General features: G+C 41.1%; 1 protein-coding gene across 1 annotated transcript in view; it reads left to right on the forward strand.

Annotated features, from left to right (window-relative positions):
• The first annotated feature begins 10,736 nt into the window (after nucleotides 1–10,736).
• TANC2 (tetratricopeptide repeat, ankyrin repeat and coiled-coil containing 2) overlaps nucleotides 10,737–17,840 on the forward strand; it is a 164,910-nt gene continuing 157,806 nt past the window's right edge. Inside the window, exon 1 of the mRNA XM_017740549.1 lies at nucleotides 10,737–10,830. The gene's annotated coding sequence lies outside the window, so the exon portion shown is untranslated. The remainder of the gene's footprint in view (nucleotides 10,831–17,840) is intronic.

The following is a 17,840-nucleotide window of genomic DNA, read 5'->3' on the forward strand; positions in this document are numbered from 1 at the left end:
TCCTAACTGACTGTTACTTCTTGGTAGAGAATCTTGGCATTATGACTAGTAGAGCCGTGGAAACATCAGCTCAGATCTTGGCATCTTTAAAATCTAAATAAAGCAAAGAAATCTCAGTGAGAATTGTTGGGGATTAAGAGGAAAGAAATAGTGAGTAACACGAAGTGTTATGAAGCTATTGTGGAGATTTTTGGAATGGCCATGGCCTGAAGCCTGAGGTTTGGTCAGCTCATTTTGTAGAAGATATTTTAGAGCTGGGGAAGACTTGAAACAGGGCATGACTTAGGTAGAAAAGGAATGCTAGAGTACAGAGGAGCTACGTAGCAGGGAAGGAGATGCATTTTAAAGCCAGTTGTTTGGAAAAGAGTGAATGAAGCACGGATTTCAAGTGGAATGTACGTACATACCGTGTTTGTCTCTCAGCATGATGCAGTACACCCTTTAAACCACTGCTGAAAGTAAAGTCATGCCACTTCTCTTGTGTTCTTTAGTATCCGTGTTCATCTTCTTGCCTTGGCTCTGTTCTGGGAGGTGTTGCTGAGCTGGGGAGTTGCTTCACTCATGTATTAGGGAGGGATTTGTTCGTGGGTCTTGTGATCTCTGAAGGTTAACGTGTTAAATGAATGTATCGCACAGCTGGGCAACGGGGATTATGAATATTGCTTTAATAGCAAGGGCCCAAAAGCCAAGAGCAGAGATTTTCCTCCTTTGCTTTCGTCGTGTGTGTTTATACAGCCTAAAAACTCTCCCTGGTAGCTGAGAAGATAGGCCTTTTTTTGGATTTGTGTTAAGACTATTCTGAAGTAGCTTCTGCAGTATTGTTTGCAGTATTTTGCTTTAAAAGCAATAAACTTTGGAAAAGGTGATATCCATACTCAATTTAGGTTCAAGATAATCAGTCTAGCTATAAGACTCTGAACATTTAACTGTTTTTCATGTTTCAGACTCATTGTCGCTAAAGGAAAAAGCCTTTTTGATACCGGTGGTGATACAGCCAAGCGATTGCTGAATGTGCTGTAATGCATCTTGATGTCAGAAATGTTTTTCTGCAGAACTTGCCTGGGGAAATTTCAGACCATTGTTTCTTAATAGACATTGTTCCTGAGTATAATAAAGGTGATTCAGACATTTTCGCTATGTTAGCTACAGCGAGGGAGAGAATGTGCTGCTGTTTTAGGCTGAGACCAAAGAAGTGGGAAGGTAACCAAAGGGGGTTCCTCAAGCCTTGAATTCCTGCAGCTCTGGGATAAGAGTTTGTGTCAAAGTGGGGTGTATGTATGGATGTTGGACACAGGATGCAGTTACTGCTGTGGAATGTGAAATTCTGCTCTACAAAGAAAATCTTTGCACTGCTGGTAACACTTCTGTGCCAGTCCTCCTTCCAGACAAGAGACTGAATAATGTACGAGTTAGTGGTGGTGCCACAGGAGAAAGGAGTGATAAGTAAGGGTAAGTCTTGGGTCACCCTACTCTTGCCAGCAAATCTGCTCGATGGCTTTAGAGAGGGAACAAGTGTGAGTGGGTGTGGATTACTTCTTGATTGATTTTTGCAGTTCAAGTATTTCGATGGTGTAGACTTCAGAAGAAAAGCAAGCCAGTTATTTTTGTTGTTTCTTCTTGTCTTCCTTGGTTGTACATGCTCTTCAATGCCAAGAAATGGATAGGATTTGGGTTTTGCCTCAGTGAATGATGACATAAATTATTGGTGATTATACATGCCAATTGCAATCATTTACATTCCAAATGTGGGGGGAAAATACATTCCCTCTCTTTCCATCTCTAGGAGGCGTTTCGCTTTCCTCCATATGACAGACTTACAGTATCTAAAAAATCAATTTGTTTTTATAGTTATGCAGCTTTATGAAGAAATCTCACCCCTCACTGCCGAAGTTTTATTAAAGCTAAATGGGGGAGGGTGTAAAGGCTTTGTCTAAAACCCCAAACCAACACTGCGGCGTTCAGCTCTGCTGTATTATCATTGACTTTGATACACACTTTCTGATACTCCTTGACTCTATCCGTGAGTCACAGACAGAGCATTTCCGTTCCCAGAATGAAAGAGAACAGTGTCCCCGAGCATTCTGGTGCTGGAGGGACTCAGAAAAGCACTGGAACTGCAGCATCGCCACCACCCATCCTTATCCTTGGCTGTTGGGACCCTCCCCCTGCCATGTAGCCCTGGGAGGGGGGCAGGGGGTTCCCTGTCCCGGCTCATCCTCGTTCCCCGTTGGTTGGTTTGTGTTCCCCCCCGCGGGCAGGGACCCTGGGGCCCCGTGACTGCGGCAGTTCCTCGGCAGAGCCCCGGCCATGGGCTGCAGAAATAAACATCTCTGAAACATCTGCCAAGAGTTGGTCTATATCTGTTTCTTTCCACGGGCCTCGTTGGTTGATTCGCGTGTTGCAGTATCTGCACTGGAACGCTTGGCTCTGTGAAAGCCGGGAAAGGACCGTGCAGAAAAGGGAGGCAGGACGGGTGTGTGACACACTGAGCAGGGCAAAGCAAATTGCACGCCTGGTTTTTCCGATGCTCCTGTACCAGCTAGCTGAAGTGACTAAGGCACTTCTGAGCCAAAGGCAAGGCTCCTGAGGCCAGTATAATGTTTTGGTTTACAAATGGGATAAGTTAAGAGGGTACTTGGTATTCAATGCTGACTTCTTAAGCCATGGTAGTGTAGTTTTCAGGAGTCACATTGAAAGTAACTCAGTCTTGGATTTGGGAAGTGCTCAGCTAACAGTCCCTCAGAGACTAAGAATGTTTTCTGCCTGCTACTGTTTATCTCCTCAAGGCTTTGTGGACTTCATTCTTTGTGATACCCTTTGTGGACCCCTAACAGCATGCTTTAAGGTTAGCTGGTTTCTCCTGTTAAAAAGAATCTCAGTAGGCTTTCAGTTTTCACTTGCATCACGCTGAGGAACCACCGTTGTTTTTGCCAGAACTGTAACTCTTTATATCCCCATTTTTGCTGCCGGCTGTGGGATGAAACCAGAAACTCCTGACTGTTGTTAGCTGAGGAGGACAGTACGGAGTGGAGCTCATGTATACAACACTGAATTCTTTTGAAGCCTGCTATGTGCTGTAATTTCAAATGTGCTTGTACAATGGCTTCATTTATAACTCATAGTTTTTAAGCACATTGTCTGAAGTAGTGAGGTCTATGGTAAATATCACTTACATACATCATGAAAGATAAAAGGTGCATAAATAAGCCCTTTCCTTCAAGTACTTATTCAACTGTGTGTTCCCTTGTTGGAAGGTTTGAAGAAGTGACTTAAAGCAGGATATCCACTTCTGCCAAGTCCTAGTTTTCCTGCATGGAATAGTTAGCCAGCTATCAAATAAATAAGAGTCAAGCGAAATGCTCTCACTTAAATCCCCTTATCTTTGCTGCGTTTCACTCGGGATCTAAGATCTGGTCTTGTAGCATTAGCAGACAGTTAACAACACAAAAAAAGACTGTTCTTTTTATTGTAAGTGTGGATTCACAGATGAAAAATCCTTTGTAAGGTATGTTATTTCCTTCTGTCTTCCCTCTTGTTTTAACCCAAAACCCAAGTTGTTTGTGTATGTTAAACCTTAGCACTACTGATTTTGCTGAGTACCAGAGATGTTTGAAAGAGAACTGCAGCTATATATGTTTGATTGACTTTTTATAAGGACATGTACTTCTTCCTGAGAAAGCCGTCGGTAGGATGTTACTTTTGTTTCATTCAACTGTAGATAATTCTGTCCTCTGGCAATATGAAAACAAATTAATGCAAATAAAGTATTCAACATACTTGTAATACTTCTGTTAAAAAAAACCAAAACCCCTCTTTTACCCTCTCTCTCCTTGAAAGGCTGATTTCTCCCCCTCCTCAATCCTTTTTAATTTTTCCGGTTTCTTTCCCCTATCTGCACTTGCTTCTCTCTCTCCTGACAAGTGGTTTTATATTCACATATTTCCAGGTTGTTTCCACATGGTGTATTTACAAAGAGGAAAATAGGCTGGGAAGAACACTAGTGTTTGAATACTTGAGGTCTGGTTGCACTTTCTGAAGGAACAAAGAAAAGGTTTTGACATTCTTGGTTTGTTCTGTAGAAGCCTGGTTAAGGGTTGAAGTAGATGTTTTATATCCTCGGGGGTTATTTTATCTCCTCAGAGGGTGCTGCTAAAGCAGCACAGTGACAGCTGTTGAGGTGCCTCCTTAGGTTAGAGCAACAGAAGTTCTCTGTGGAACAGGTCCTCTGCATGTGTCCTTTCAGACAAAAGTTAAATGAGACAGACTTGTGAAAAATGAGCCCAGTTTCTAGCAAAAATTAAAAGAAACCAAAAAGACAGCAGGGAGAAGAGGGAATGTTTGCCAGTCTGTTCTGGAACTATCTCCAGCAGGCTCTGGCTCTTCCCAGCTGCTTCTCAGCCTCCTCCTTTACCTGTCTGACACAGCATTAGCAGTAATGGTGGTGTGTGGACACAGGGATGTAAACATGACCCTTGTGATAAAGCTGTGCTGTAAATGCCACTCTTGAAGTTTAGCAATTTCATCCTTAAATTTGTTAGAATCCCAGGATGGTTTGGGTCGAAAGGGACCTTAAAGCTCGTCTCATTCCAACTCCCTGCCATGGGCAGGGAGACCTTCCACTAGACCATGTTGGGTTGCATGTATTTGAGCAGTGTTGTCAAAATTTTTTGTTTGGTTCTTACTGAAATCCCTGGCAAAGCTTGCAGCAGCACTGAGAGGATGGGAATAGGCTTGGGATGTTCCAAAGGCCTGCTGTGTTAGATGTCCTTTCACTGTCATGGTGTCTCTGGACCATTAAGTCTCCTTGTCTAGATGTTTGCTCACATCTATTAGAAAATTACAGTAAGTCCTCTAGCCTTGAATTACTCTGGAAGGAAAATATTTTTCTTGGTGCATCTTGACCATAACCCATCATTTCCTCATCACGTGGGCATGGGGGGGTGCAGGACCCAAACCAGCTGGTTAATAAACGACAACTGGTCTGAGACAGAGGAGGGGGAGGGTGACAGGCTGTATTCAGAGCTACTAAACACAGGATGGTCATTAGTGTGAAGACATGAGGGAGATGAGGGCTGGGGAGCACCGGGCGCTGCAACAACAAAACAGCGACAGGTCCCGCCCCTAGATTGCTGGGGAAAATGTGGAAGATAGGTAAGTTTGTAAATTTTGATAAATGTGATTAAGATGCTGAAAAATGCGATCCTCCATGAATAGGTCGGAACTATTTGTTAGCAGAAAATAAAATGATTTTCATAAAAAACCGAGAGTCTGAGTTGTTAAGAGCAGAATGTGGATGTCATCTACATTTAACACACAGGGTGGGGTTTTTTTAAGGTACATGTGATAAGCAAAAAAAAAATCTCAATTTAAAGCATGGTCAATTTTCTGATTTTTTTTCATAATTCCGTTGATGTCTGGATGCTTTCCCGTAGTTGTTTAGAGTGATGATCATGAAGAAACTGTTGCCAGCTTAAAATATGGTAGAGTGGATGCTTGCTTAATACTGTTGAAAATCAGCCAAGACGTATCTAATTCTGGACTGGAGTGTTACGTTGTATGGTTTTATTTGTGGAATTCTTGATTTATCAATGGTCTATGTTCCTGTGTAATGAACTGTGTAAGTACAGTCATTATGTATAGTAACATATGATTCAAATCTTACTTTTAATTAGAGAATATGAGGTTAAGAAGACAAAATCTTTGTTGGATGGAAAGATGGAAACACGAGACTTGTTTTCCAGATTAGTCCCCAGTAAAATCAGGTCAGTCATATTTAGGTGACAGTAATTTAAAAAATGTTGTCATTTTCCTGATCCTTGATTTGTTACAAGACAGACATCATTAAAACACACATTTTGCTTAAAAATTAATTTAGGCAAGTTAGAACTGGAATCAAGACTATTTTTAGTCAGTAGGTATTTTGTTTCCAACATGTACGTATGTGCAAAGAATTTAAACTGTGATTTGATTTGATTTTAGAATACCATCCAGGCTTACTGAGTTTATCAGATGAATACCAGCTGGTGCATCTGACAGCCAAAACTAGAAAAATAACCTCATTTAAAGATGGAAATCCCTATTCATGAGACCATTTCAGAGCCTTTGCTTTCCAGCAGGACTGGTTGAGCAGCATGTTCTGATCATTGGGTTAGTTTTGGTTTTCAAAGACAGATGGTCATTGTGTTTAATGTCTGTGTATTAATGTTCTGTTGATAAAAGTATGAGTAAGTTGCTAATTTCTCTGGGAAAATAGAATTAAACTGTTGAGGTCAGGATACATGTGACCTGTGCTATGTTTGGTTCAGAGGCTTCAGATTCAATTAGCTTTGCAAAATTGCTGTGAATTTTTACCTGCTTGCTTGGATTGAGGGGAGAAGAAGGTTCCTTTGTTTAGGATGAACAGAAAGCTAGTCTTATTTCAGCCTTTTACTTGGGTGATTCTCAGTACTAATGTTCAGTATTTTCAAGTATAGGATGGGTGGTATTCAGCTCAAGATGTCTTTGAGAGACTTCTCAAACTTGTTGCTGTGAAATCGGATGTTCTGGTATGATTTCAGACTATGCAGTCAAGTTGCCATGGATGGCAGCTTTTCTGGTTTCTGCCTTAAAGCTTCAAGTCTTTTTTTCTTCATGGATTTTAGGTTGGCAGGAAAATATTGCAGCTACAGTGTGTGTTCCTGTACCTGAAAGTATTAATTCCTTATGTAGGCAGTTTTCTGTGTTAGAGTATCAGGAAGGTGCTTAATTCTGACAGCTGAAAGTGTCAACAATATTGGGATTTTTTTTTTTTTTTCATTAACCATTCTTACCTGTTTCAGTAATTCCTACATTAGGTAGGAGCCCTTCTCTTGGGCAGTCACTCAGCTGGCTTTGATTTTATGCCTTTTTTTGGTGCATTCATGCATGGGGATATTTAAAAATTGAGTTGATTTGCATGCTCTATACTTATGGGTTTAATAGAATATAAGAAAAGTTCTTTTAAAGAAACATTTGAATGTAGATGTGAAGGATGTTAGGGGGTGGTGAATGTGCAGCTTTTTGCTGTTCTACACTTTAGTTGTTTTTAACACGTTCTTCTGCAGAAGAATTCAGTGGTTGTTACCTGCAGAGGTATAAGCAAGAAATTATTTGGGACTGCAGGATGACTACTTTGTGTGTGAGTTACTTAACTACCTCCTGCCCTGAGTGTGTAGTTTTTAAGAGTTTACTTACTTGGCTTTGTTACACTATTACTAGCTTGTACTTTTTAATAGCATTTCTTTGTTCTCTTATTCTGGAAATTGCATAACATCTGTTCATTCTCAACTCTCTGAGCAGCTCTGCCCATGATGGCTTCATTCAGAAATTGTCTGAAGCAGTGAAAAGGTCCCAAACACAGAGAATTATCAAAAAATATTTAAAGTGGATGGTTTCTGTTACAGTGATGGATGTGAACGCAGTGATGGATGCACTGGAACTATAAGAAATGTATAGTTGAATTGATACTGTTCTGGGCTGAGGATTGTTCAAAAGAAAAGGAATTAGCAGTTGGTTGCAAAGTCAGCAAAAGGATCCATGGGCAAAGTGAGGTTTCCTGCTGTTCTGTGTCACAGGAGGGCCTTGTGACATTCTCAGTGGGTTTTATTTATGTTTGTGTTGTTCCTGACATAAATTACCCAACTCTGTTGGCAAAAAGCATTCATTATATTACTGTCATTATGGTGGAACTTGGGAATATTCCTATTCCATGGTCATGTTTTACATTTGCAAACCTGGATGGCAATTTGGAGTCGTTAGCTGGCAATTCTTTGCTGGATTTTGTGGGCAGAAATCCCCCTTGCCAGCAATTCGCTTCATGGGCAGAGGCAGAAGGAGTCTGAAGCAGCCTGCAGCAGTTCAGCAGCTGGCAGGACAGTGCCCGGCAGGGACCGTGGTGTTACCCAACACCCACCTTGTGCCTGGGAAGGAAACCAGCAGAGCAGAGTGGTACCCAGTCAGTTACTGGTTTGGGAGGGGAGAGTTAGGATGTTGGACTGTTACCTTCTCCCTGCCAAGTCTAGCAGAACTTGGGAAAACAATGCTGATACAATAAGAAGAAAAGGAGTAGTTTTGTAATAATAATTTTTTTTAAAGATATTATGACTTGCAGCCGTATCACAGGCCAGAGGTTTTAACCCTGCAAACTTATAACTATCTTCAGAAACCCTGACTGAATGTTGCTTCTGATTGAAACATGCCAGTTGTGATTTGTGTGTTTAATCAAGAGCGAATAATTCTAAAAGCGATTCTCCACCAAAGCTGTTGGTTTATTAGTCTCTAAATGTGTTTGTTGTGATACAACATGTCAGAATTTGTAACTTTCATACAGTTCAATAGCAGAATTTACAAATATAATTAGAGGGTTAAAGGCATTTAAAGAATAAAAGCCCTTTAATGACATTCAGTTTTTATTGACAACCACTAGTATCTGCTGCATTCATATAAAGATTTCTAATGTAATCCTGTGAGTAGATAAAAGCTCCGCTATTTAAAAGCTCCATGCAAAGCAGATTCATTGGATCCGCTCGTGGAATGCAGATGGGGAGTTCCTGAGTAGATGATGGGTTGTGAGTGCCTGTCTGCAGCTCCCACAGCTCTCACAGGCCATTCCTGGGGAGTTCCTGAGTAGATGATGGGTTGTGAGTGCCTGTCTGCAGCTCACACAGCTCGCACAGGCCCTTCCTGCTCTTTGTTTTACAGGGTATCACATTAAGAGCTGTATTAAGAAGATAGATGGCAGCAAACGGAAACATTTATAAGGAGTTATTTTTAGTTATTCCATGAATGTTTTCCGTTCTCCAAACATTGTAACATTGCTGTTTTTGAAAGAAAAAATTTCTCTTAAATCACTCACTTCAGGTGCTTGCAAGTACCCAGATTTGGACCGTTTAAAAGAATTGAGGAGAATGCCAAATAAATGTTTTAATACCTGTTTTTTCTTTTGTCTATTTATTTAGGATCTAAGGAATACAGTTTTTTTTTAGAATCAAAGAATCCCAGAATGGATTGGGGCGGAATGGACCTTAAAGTTCATCCACTTACACACCCTACCATAGGCAGGGACTCCTTCCACTAGACCAGGTTGCTCCAAGCCCTGTCCAACCTGGCCTTGGACACTTCCCAGAGATGGGGCAGCCACAGCTGTTCTGGGCAACCTTTGCCAGGGCCTCCCCACCCTCACAGGGAACAATTTCTTCCTCCTATCTGATCCAGCCCTGTCCTCCTTCAGCTTAAGGCCGTTTTCTCCTTGTCCTGTCACTCCATGCCCTTATGAAAACTCCTCCTCCAGGGACTTAAATAATGTGAAGTAGTATCTAATAAAAGTCTCCCTTGATCTGAACCTGTTTGGGTTTAGGTTCCATGCTGGTCTTGTGCTCTATGTGATGGGACACTCAGAAATTTGTAGCTGAGTCTTTCTGACCAGACAGTTTCTGCCAAAGGCTGAGTGCTGGGGCATTCAGGTGATTTGGGGCGCAGGCAGGTTGTACAAGCTGGGAAGGGAATTTGAAGAAGGAACATCCTCTCTCTCGCAGAGCAGCGGAATGCAGCTGGTGGGGCAGAGCCCAGGGCAGGGCTGTGTGGGAGCTGGGCTCTCTGGCAGAGGCTGTGGGACATTCCTTCTGTCACAGGGATCCCCATTAGTGCTGCAGGGTGAGCTGCCTTTGGAGGTTTCCTCGTTTGACTGAACGAAACCTCCCCGCTCCTGTGGAAGGGCTGTGCTTGGTTACTGGCTCTAGTTGTTTTTCCAGAGAAATGAAAAATTGAAAGCAGGGAGGTAATTGGCAGCCCTGAAAAATAAAATAGGGTTTTTCATTAATTTATGGAATGTCTTACAGTTTTACATACAAAATTATTAATCTAAGACCGTAGGAGAAGTTGCTGTTAGGGTTCTGGAAGCACCATGAATCCTAAGTAAAGCTGTCAATTACTTCTCAGTATCCTCTTGTAGGAGAACAAAAAACCCGACCGATGCAGTTGAACACTTACGCTGCTTTGCTTTAAACTTTCAAATACAAGGTGGCCTCAATTTACTTGGATTCTTTTTGTTTGTTTGCTTGATGACAAATGAGATGTGGCTGTCTTTCCTTCTACTTGCTGGTTCTCAAATGAGATTTCTAAACCATTAGATTGGTGAAGGCTGTAATACAGTATCGTCAGCCCAAATAAAACACAGGCTGGGAATAAAATAGCTGCTCTGGTCTGTTTCAGTAAGTGGCAAGATATATTTCTTGTGGCTTTTCGTTGATGAACTTGTTCTAAGTACGCGATGACAGAGCGAAGGGCCGAGTACTGAACCCTTGATTTAGTGCTGGATCCCTCTTGGGAGTTACGTTTATGTAAGGATTGAGTTTTTAAAAAAACAGTGGGGAAGTTGTAGGATTTTAGCAGGAGAACTTGATAGGATGAAGGGAAATATACTTGTTAAATCATGTACTGTATGATGTGTGTCAAAAGGAAGTTGATCTGCTTTTCTTCTCCTCCCATTTGAAAAGTGGTGAGAAGGAAGAGGCAAGTGACCAAAATTAGTATTGATTAACAGTGATTTAAAAGCACGAACGTTCACTTTTTAAGTGTAATGATAAAGAGTGGGGTGTGGCTGATGCTTACACAGTAATACTCTGGAAGAGTTGTGGGTTTATTCCTGGGATGGGATTATTGTAGCTCTGTGTGTGCATCTGGACAGGATGGGGCATGGAGGGTGCTGAGAAGATGCTACTAAATTCGGCTGGGTTTCTTTATGTCTTTCAGGACTTGCAGTGAATGGAGGAAGACACCTTTTGCTAGAGATTTAACTTGTCTAAAGCTATCAAGGTAGGAGAATATTTTCTTCCTACAATCTCATGTGTTCTTTGCAGGTGTGATTTAATTATTTAAATAGAATTGCAGTTGTATTCTGTTGTTCCATTGTTAATCACCTGAAATTGGAACAGGGGCACTATCTTTCTATAACAGTTTTACCAATTCTTAACCTGATTGTATTAGAGAAAAGGATGTAAGAGCTTTCACATATTAGTGTTTGATCATTCTCTTTTCCTACTGGAGGTAGGAAAGGAAAGGGAATGGATGTAATAAAACAATGTGTGGGATTTTATGTTATTTACTGAGTTCATTCTAGCTGCCTAACTAAAATATTGATACTTTTTTGTAAATGCAATGTGTAATAGTGACACTGCATTCTGTAAAATGTACTTTGGTGTCTTAATTTTTCAAGGTTTTTTTAAAATATAAAATCCGAAATATTCCGTGTTCTGAGAAAATCTCCAGTGCTTGCCAATGGATTGAACTCCAGTTTCATATTAAGTAATATTGAGACTTGAGCAAGTTAGCAGAACAGGCTTACAGCAGCTCCTTAATTAGGTCTGTATTTTAAGATGTATTTTTGATTATTTAAAAATGAAGAAATTAATCACAGTTTCCTTTAATCTCTTGGAGTAGACGAGTGCTATAACATTTTCTGACTTTACACATTGCCCATTTTTTTTGTTTTCATTTTCTGTTGTACCAATTAATCTTCAAAAGTAACTTCAGATTGGTAGGAGCCTCAAGCAGAACAGAAGCTGGTATGATTCTGAATGACAAGTTTTTGGCTGCTCCACATCACAGCCAAAAGCTGAGATGCAAGAAACTCTGCATTTCAGTCTTGTGGTGGCTCGGGGCAGAATAAGGATGGTGGATCCCAGCACAGTGAAGTTTGTTGGTTCAGCACAGGAAGGACGTGGAGCTGTTGGAGGGAGTCCAGAGAAGGCACCAACGTGATCAGAGGGATGGAGCAGCTCTGCTGTGAGGAAAGGCTGAGAGAATTGGGACTGTTCACAAAAGAGAAGACTCGGGGTGACCTTGTAGCAGCCTTTCAGTACCGGGAAGGAGCCTGCAAGAAAGATGGATGGAGGCTCTTTACAGGGCCTGGAGTGACAGGACAAGGAGGAGTAGCTTCAGTGACAGAGAGTAGGTTTGATTAGGTATGAGGAAGAAATTGTTCCCTGTGAGGTGGGGAGGCCCTGGCACAGGCTGCCCAGGGAAGCTGTGCCTGCCCCATGCCTGGAAGTGTCCAAGGCCCGGGTGGGCGACTTGAAGGTCCGTTCCAGTCTGGGCCATTCTATGACTCCTGATGAAGTAAGTGCCCTAAAATTCCTGCCAAGGCAGTTTAACAAGACTCAGCTTGTGCATAACTGTACCACATTTTATTTCAAGCTTAAGTATCTGTTCACATGGTTGTTGATGGAGGCAGCTACTAATAATATTTAAAACCAAAGCAATAATTTTAACTGTTATGAGCAACACAGAAGACACTAAAAGCACCACAGATGAATTGATGAAAGTGAGGTGATGGCATTTCTTTTGGTTATCATTTTTCTCCAAGGCTGGATAATTGACATTGTATATGGAGAACTGAAGTGTCCTTTGGGAATTCAGTCTGTATCATTAATCTAGAATTAGAAACCAGGTTATGCAGAATGACAAAGCCTGGTTCAAAATTAAATTTCCTGGATTTCAAGGTCATTGCATTTTCATGTTGAGGAGAGAACCGACTTTTGACTTTCTCCTAGCGAGTGATTGAGTTCTTTCTGCAATGTTTCTGATCTTGTTTTAAATAGGTGTCAAATTTCACAATAAAATAAAAGGTATTGCTGGAGAAATCTTTTACCCATAAAAGTAAATTCAAAAGTTGACTGAAAAGCTATTGTTACAAAGTCTATTAGTTAGTATTCTGTGGTTGGTAGGGTTATCTGTTGAGGATGGTTATTGCTTGAGAGTAGTGAGTTCCTCTGGATTCAGAGTGAGTCATAAGCTGTCCGTCAGTGCCATCTCTCTCTAAGAGCAGTCGTGCTTTTATTCTCCATTGTCCTTACTCAAAGGATGCCTGTGTTCCAGACAAAAGGGAAAACAATCTCCTTTCAGCAGAGAACGGGAAGCTCGAGCCTGCACAGAGCACGAGTGTGTTGAGGGATTGAGCATTACACCTTCCCGGTAGTGTCCTTCTGCCTCACAGCTCCAGGTGCTAACAGCCTCCAGAAGTGCTGTTTTCCAACCAAAATGAGCTGTTTGTCTGCTAAATTGTGTGGGTTTCGATAATAGTACAGTGCTTGTCTCCTTCCTCCCAGGCTGTAACTGTGTCAAAATTACCTGTGAACAGAAATGCCACAGACTTGGAGTGAACATAATCACCACAGACTCATGAAGAGATATGTTTGGCCACATTCACCTTAGGACTGTTGTTGGGAACTTCACAAACGTGGAAATATTACTTTGGTATGCTCTCAGAATTGCTTTTTAACTGGAGCATTAACAGCTGCTTCATTTGATAAAATGAAAGCAGAGATTGAGGCCAACCTCCTGCTTCCTTGTGAAACGTTACGTTGACCTGCTGCACACGTTTTTCCGGTGGGAATACTGTTAGGTGTTTTATGGGTGTATTTTTATGTATTGCTATCAAAGATAGTTGGAGAAGCAAGGACAATGGGGTCATATCAGGAGAACAGGAGAAAGCACAAGTTCAGGGGCTCTTGGGTTATGGGAGTCAGTGCAGGGTCTGTAGGAAAGGCAGTCCAGAGACCTCCAAGTATTTGTTTAAGAGTGGATTGGCAGATCAGCCTTCACATCAGGCCCCCCATGATAGTTATTAGTGGTCAGGCTTTTGTGGGGGAACATAACATCAAACAGTTAATTTTGTCGTTCTAAAGCCTATTAGAGGACTCTGTTTAATAAACTCTTAATTGCTTAAAGACCTCTAATTAGTAGGGTTTAGTGCTTTTAATACTTTTGTTATTTTCCTATTTCCAAATAATCCTAGAAGTTCTTGGCAAGCTTGCTAGGTCACAACAATGCTGTTTTCATTCGTGAAGTTCCTGGAAATATTTAATCTCTAAATTCTGCTCCTGTGTGTTTAAATGTGCACGAACCAAGCCTATAAATACACATTTCTTTTGACTTCAGCGTTTTTGTAACCAGTTATTCCCACCCCTTTGGTGAGTCAGAGTGTTCTGGGTGGCAGAGTTTAATGGATTTGATTGTCATGGAGTTCATGGAGCTTCTGCCATTTCCTGACAGTTCTCAGTGATGGCTGCGGCCATCCCGGTCCTGCTGTGAGCATCGAAGTACGGCTTAAATGTTCTTTAGTCTTTGTCATCAGGCCGTCTCTCAAAACATCCTCTGGAATTTCAGGGCAATTTAAAATAAGAGTTCAGGTTAAACTTTGAGTAATTAATTTGAGGAGCATGCGAAGTTCCAGTCTGGCAGCAGTTACAGGCAAATGTGGAACACATCTGTGTACAATACGTGTTAAACGTGGAGTAAATGCTTGAAAGTCAAGCTCTGTTGTGTGTTTTGTTTTCACTTTTCAATTTATTTCATCTCGTGATAATTAGTTTTATAAATCTGTCACTCGTGTAAAAAAAGTCCTTGTTACCTCTTCCTTCCTGAAGCTTGAATGCTCTTTGGAAATGGTTCACTAATTTAAGAAAAGTTAGATTTTTTTTGGTTTCTTTTGTTCACAAAAGGTTCATTTACGTTTTACATCTTGTTAAATCCTGAAAGCTAATACTCAGAAAGGTTCCTTTTTATGGCATCTTAATATATGATATTTGTTACACACACTTCTTAATTTCTACTGTAGTAAGTTCAGCTTCCCTGATGAGAACAGCTAATCTTGTGCTACCAGGAATCTTTGCAATAGAATATTTTATGAGTAACAAGCTTCTCTGTTACTTTGCATAACTGAGTATATTTTCTATCAAAGGACTTTTGGGGAATTTTTTGAAAGTCACCCTTTCAAAACTTTTTTCTTTCCATTGTTCCTTTGGGGAATTCAGGGAAGGTGTACTGAAGGAATATGATGCCTCAGGTTCTTCTGAGATGGACAGAAGCTGATATATAAAGGAATAAGCAGTGAGATTCTCATTGAAAAATGTGCTTTAATCAAAGTTCACAAATACTTCTACTTTATAACATTATAATTATTTATAACGTTATTTTTTATAATATTATGTTTGTATCTATCAACATAATGTACTGAGACTTTCTGACTCCACAGCATTCATAAACTTCTGCTGAATATTAAGAACATTCTGGAAGTAAATTCTGTATTAATTTGCTGCTGCCTGACCCGGAGAGTGAGTTAATGGGATCTCATGAGCTGGCACAGGCTTGTACTTGACTTTTCAAATACAAATTAATATCTGAAGAGGCAGCTGACAGAACTGTTGAACCACCTCCATTTTGGCAAGATGGTTTCTTATTTTGGTGTGTTTTTTGGTTTGGTTTTTTGGGGGGGGTTTTTTTGTTGTTGTTGTCTTTTTTACCCATTCAGTTAAAGCTCTGCAGTGGCCACACTCTGGCTGTTCTGCTGAAACCTGTGAGCATCACTGTGCTGCATGGGAAGCCTGACTGGGCTGTCTCCTGGCTGAGACTGGGAACATGCCTGGTGATCCCAGATACTCTTTTATCTTCAGCAACACTCAGGCAACCTTTTTTTTCCCCCCGAGACATATACAGCAAGGAAAATACAGGGATAATGTTTCTATTTCTTTTAAAGTGTTTGTTTGTAAGACCAAAATGTTTACAGTAATTTTATTTCCTACAATCAGTTTTTGGAATGCTTGTTCCTTTACATAGGTATTTTCACTATGGAGGTGAGGCAGGAACTGAACACTTAAAGTGGAAATCAAATTCTTAAGAGATGTGCATTGCACATATGACTTAGGGTGCATTCCCCTCCTTTTGTAGTTAGAAACTTGTCTTATTGGAAAAAACACAGAATTCTTATCTTAAGATATACATTTAATAGCTTCTCACGCTGACGTGCACAAAATTTGCCAGCAATGTCTGTACAACTCATTGGACATCAAACACTCTTTTGAACAACAGCTTAGCTTTGCTAATCAGCTTTATGTAAAATGAAATTTTAGTTTTAGTGAGGTGATCAGAGACGAGGACAGTGCAGGGATCTGGTTGTTCTACTGGTGGTATATAGGCAAAGAATTTGCTTTGATTTTGTAATTCTGTGTCTGACAGACAATACCTCTCTATAAAAAGAAGCAAAACTGGCTTCTGTGGGCTGTAATAATGTGTAGCCACCTAAAACATGAGGTGGTTTTTGCAGCCTGTCTACAAACTCTGTCTAAAAATTAAGAAAACACTGAAACAGGCCTTAGTCATACCGAAGGATTGAGATATCGCAGACTTGTTCAAGCCTAGCATTTGTTGTAAGTCTGCAGCTTGCAGAGCTCAGTCTGCTTCTGCCCCCTCCACTTTGGGGTCTTTTCCTCATCATATTTGTACTACTGCTTTCTCATGCTCCAGAAGCTTTTATTGTTTGTGTATTTCATTGAAATTTTGATTTGTTAGAAGATCAAACACCGTGTGACAGAGCGTCTGTACAGAAACCAGGAGATGGTTGAGCTGTTTTTTCTAAAAATGCAGCATGGAGATTGTACCTTTTTTATTCATCTGCTGATACTGTTGGAGACTTGTGCTCATACAATGTCTTCATTTGGTTTGGTAAACAACTTACAAATGACAAGATAAATGACAAATCAAGTGTAGAAGCTCTTGGTTGCCCAAACTGTTGCCAGAGGCATCCTGTGTCAGCGGGGGAGCGAAGGATCCCCATCACATTCCTGCAGCTTTTGCTTCTGCTGATAGAGCTGCTGCTGATCCTGGAGAAGGGAATTGACCTGGGCTGTGAGGTGCATTAAGGAGTTCACAGGGTATGATGAAAAATTGTCTGACCCAGCTCTTCCTAATACTGTAATTCTGTTTGCTGTTTAATGCTTCTAATTCCATGAATTAATACAACCAACAGGATTTTTCATTTAGAGTGCTTATTCTTATATATTACTTCTGGCTTAGTGGTGTTGGCTGAACAGAGGAAGCTCAAAGCCACAAAGGGACATGGTTGTGCACGAAGATGAAAACCAGCAGCTGATTTTGGTTACGTGCTCCTCTGCATTGTGAACACCTTAACTAATATATAAACTGTATAAGTCTAATGAGTGCTTACCCTTAGAATATATCAATATTGTGTGTAAGATACAATGAGGAACCATGTCAGGAATTGCTGCTAAAATAGTCACAGAATCGCTGAGTGGTTTAGGTTGAAGGGACCTTAAAGAGCATCTAGTTCCAACCCCCTGCCGTGGGCAGAGTAATCTTCCTGTAGTCCAGGAGTCCCCTGAGAATATGGAATTAGCCCTTGGGATATCGCTTGGCTGGTAACTCAGGGTCTTAATGCAAGACATCAGTTCTCTCTCCACTCTGGTTCTTAGGAGGAAATTGGTGGAGGCCCCATCTGTGCCCTATGCAGTGCCTTAATTCAGCCCTAGTAGCAGCACAGCTCTTCCTATTGGAAGTCCTATTTGCCATGTGCAAGATACTGGTAAATATCATTATTAGCAAAACTATCAGGCTCACCTTTGGCATGGCCTAGGCTCAGGCCAGTTGACTCCTTGAACAGAATTTGGTTGAATTCGGTTGTAGCTCAGCACTGGTGGCACAGCTCTGCTCAGTTCTCTCCACAGTGCAAGCCAACATGGGGAAAGTCCCTAAACAGTGGTCTGCGTGCCCAGACGGAATTTTTTTTGGTAGTCATGTAACAATGGGATGTTCCGAAGGGGACCTAAGCCTCATTTAGGAGCCTTGGGAATGAGCTTGAACACCAGCTCCTTGTGTTTTGGTGGCAGAAGGGTGCCAGGTGAGGCTCAAGTGATTCATAAATGCAGAGGAAATACTGATTCCGCCTTTTCTCTTTAACGCTCATCCATGCGTGCCCACAGACTCCCAAATCTGTTTGTGGAATCTGGTAGGTGAAGTCGGGAAAGGCTGAA

The sequence above is a fragment of the Corvus brachyrhynchos genome, unplaced genomic scaffold (assembly GCF_000691975.1).
Source record: "Corvus brachyrhynchos isolate BGI_N302 unplaced genomic scaffold, ASM69197v1 scaffold47, whole genome shotgun sequence".
Classification (NCBI taxonomy): Eukaryota; Metazoa; Chordata; class Aves; order Passeriformes; family Corvidae; genus Corvus; species Corvus brachyrhynchos.